Source organism: Pseudorca crassidens, chromosome 5, assembly GCF_039906515.1.
Source record: "Pseudorca crassidens isolate mPseCra1 chromosome 5, mPseCra1.hap1, whole genome shotgun sequence".
In the NCBI taxonomy this organism is placed as follows: Eukaryota; Metazoa; Chordata; class Mammalia; order Artiodactyla; family Delphinidae; genus Pseudorca; species Pseudorca crassidens.
The window spans coordinates 62829510-62833077 of NC_090300.1; the positions used below are offsets into that span (position 1 = coordinate 62829510).

The 3568-nt window shown below is 33.5% G+C and overlaps 1 pseudogene; it reads right to left on the reverse strand.

Annotated features, from left to right (window-relative positions):
- Window positions 1–213: 213 nt before the first annotated feature.
- LOC137225608 (U2 spliceosomal RNA) lies at window positions 214–349 on the reverse strand (annotated as a pseudogene).
- Between the last annotated feature and the right edge of the window lie 3219 nt (window positions 350–3568).

Sequence of the window (3568 nt, forward strand, 5' to 3'; positions counted from 1 at the left end):
AGAGATGCATGAAAATTTAAATATTTATTCTTTTGATTTTCTACTTTAAAATATGTTTTAAAAATGCAAATATCCTAATATGTTAATAGGGATTTGGATCTAAAAATATTTTTCTTTCTTTTTAAATTGAAGTTTAGTTGATGTACAATTAAAAACATTTTTCTAGTGAATGGGACATATGATAGATGGATGGGTTTGTGTAAGGGGCTGCCAGAAGGATAAAGATGATTAGCAAAGCATACTTTTAAAATAATAGTTCTTGATTCTGCCAGTGTTCATTTTTCAAAACTTATAGAACTAATAAGAACAGATACTACACTTGATCTTAGCCAAAATCCCAAGAGGTGATACATTTTCACGTCCAGCCATGACTAAGATATTCATTTTAGACTTAATCTCCTGACCTAAACAACCATAAAACAGGAAAAATAAATAAGGTAATTGTTTTCAGGAACTGGTAAACAGGCAGTGCAGGACTGTGGTCCTTGAGAGAAGGGAAACACATGTAATGAGCTCCCTGTTTACCCCAGCTTTCTGTCCTGAGTCATTTTCCTAACTGTGGTGCAGGTAGGTTGAACCCAAGCAGAAACCAGAGGTCTACCTCTGATGAGACAGAAATCAGAGTTTAGGGCTGCAGAAATGGCTGGAATTTGTGTAGCAGAGATTGGAAACAAGAGAGGAGAGTGTATGAGGAATACCCAGAAGTTGGCAGGTGGGTTTTGCTCATGTCTTTCAATAAGCAGATCTTGTACTGGGCAAACCCTCAAGGGCCAGTATACAGCAACTGTGCAAAAGGTTAAGAAATAAACTGATGAAAAAGAGGCCACAGAGTGCTGGGAGATGAATGTCACCCCATCCAGAGTGGAGAGAACTTATTGTCTACCTCAAAAATCCAGTGAAAAGTGGATTAGGGCACACTTTAATAGAAAAAAATCCCACACCTTACAGTAAGTGCTATGCACTAGGACTAGGGATAAAACTCAAATAGACTCATCCCGACAAAACATAAATCAATAGAAATTATCCAAACTAAAGCAAAGAAAGAAAAAAGATTTTTAATAAATGTACAGAGACATAGTAATTTGTGAAACAATATCAAGTAACACATCAAGTTACATATAACACATATGTAATTGGAGCCTCAGTGGGAGAGGAGATGGAAAACTGAGCAAAAATATATTTTAAGAAATAATAGCCAAAAGTTTCCTAAATTTGTCAAAAAACACCAACCTAGGAATAATCCCAGAAGTTCAGTGAATCCCAAGTAGGGTAAATACAAAGAAAGCCACACTAGGAATATAAATGTCAAACTGCTGAAAATCAAAGATAAAGAGAAAAATACTGCAGCCAGAGGTAAAAAGATACAATAATGCATGGAAACAATGATAAGAATAATAGCTCATTTCTTATCAGAAAAAATAGAGGCCCAAAACAAGGGCATGAAATCTTCAAAGTAATTAATCAACAACAAAATCTTCAAAGTAATTAATCAACAAGGGCATGAAATCTTCAAAGTAATTAATCAACAACAAAATCAACAACCAGAAATCTGTATATGGTAAAAAAAAAAAATGAAAGAAGTTTTTGATAGAAGTTTTGTGCTACACAAAATGCTGAAAGAGTTTTTTCAGGTTGAAGAAATAGAAAACAACAGAAAGGAATGAAGAGCACTGGAAATGACAACAATTTAGGTGAATGTAAAAAAAACCCTACCTTTTTCATTTCTTGATTTCTTTAAAAGACAACTGAGAGTTTAAAACAAAAATATCACATTTCTGTGTGGCTTATAATATACACAGAAGGAAAATCTATGACAACAATAACACAAAGGATAGGAGAGAGGTAAACAAAATTATAGAATGTGCTGTTCTAAGGTTCTTATATTTTATCTGAAGAGGTACAATACTGTTTTAAAGTAGGTGACAGTAAATAAAGGATAAATACTGTAATTACTAGAACTATCAAAAGATTAATGAGATATACAACTCAAAAGTCAATAGGCAAAATAAGATGGAATACTAAAAGTATGCAGTTAATCCAAAGGAAGGAAGATAAGAAGAAAGGGACAAAAACAATTAGAAACCAACTGTATCAGTAATTAAAAGAAATGAAAATGGACCAAATACTTTAAAGGCAGGGATAGTCAGATTGCACATAAAAACACAAGACTCAAGTGTGTGCTATCTTAAAAAAATGTGCTCTAAATATAAAGACTCAGAAATAAAAGGCAAAAAAAAAAAAAAAAGCCATAAAACGCTAAGCTATTCATAAATGAAAAACTCTCAGAAAACTGGGAATAGGAGAGAACTTCCTTAATCTCATAAAGGGCATTTACTAAAAACATACAGCAAATATTATACCTAGTGATAATATATTGAGTGCTTTCCCTCTAAGATTGGGAACTAAGCAAGGGTATCTGTCCTCACTTTTTTTAACTTGTACCAGTTGTCCTATTCAGTGCAACAAAACAAGAGTAAAAGGCATGCAATTGGGAAGCCAGAAGTAAATTTACCTTTAGTTGCAGATGACATCTTTGGATTTGTAGAAATCCTAAGAAATCTAAAAAAACACTACTAGAACTAATTAATATTTTGGAGGAAGATTTCAGAATTCAGTATTGTTCAATATAAAAAAATCTTGAAAAACAGAGTTGAGGCACTTTCTACTACCTGATTTTAAAACAATAAAGATTACAGTATTGGTGTATTGCAATATTGGTGTAATTAAGAAAAGTAGATCATATGAACAGCATAGATAGTCCAGGAAAAAATGCACACGTATACAATAATTAATTTTTGAAAAAAGGAGCCAAAACAATTCATTGTTGAAAGGATGATGCTGGAACAATTGTATAAAGTAGCCATTCTCAACCACGGGCAATTTTGTCTCCCACCCCCAACATTTGGCAATATCTGTAGACATTTTTGATTGTCACAATGGAGTAGGGGCACTACTGGCATCTAGTGGGTAGAGACCATGAATGCTGCTAAACATCCTACAATGAACAGGTCAGCCTCCTATACAAAGTATTTTCTGACCACAAATGTCAGAGAAATCCTGGAATAAAGGTATGAAAAGAAAAAATGAGCTTCCATTCCTACCTCAAACTACATATAAAAATAATTTGTGAAAGACTAGGTTTATGAATCTGAAAAGATTCATAGACCTAAATGTGACAGCTAAATTATAAACTATATGGAATAAAACATAGGAGACTATCTCCATGGCATTAGGACAGTCAGGTTTCTTAGGCAGAACAAAAGAAGCATTAGTCATTAAAAAAATAATTGATGAATTAGTTTTTGTCAAAATTTAAAAGTTCTTCCCATCCAAAGATGTTATTTGTAGTGAGGTGGATGGACCTAGAGTCTGTCATACAGAGTGAAGTAAGTCAGAAAGAGAAAAACAAACACCGTATGCTAACACATATATATGGAATCTAAAAAAAAGAAAATGGTTCTGATGAACCTACAGGCAGGACAGGAATAAAGACGTAGATGTAGAGAATGAATTTGAATACACGGGATGGGGGAAGGGTAAGCTGGGATGACGTGAGAGAGTGGCATGG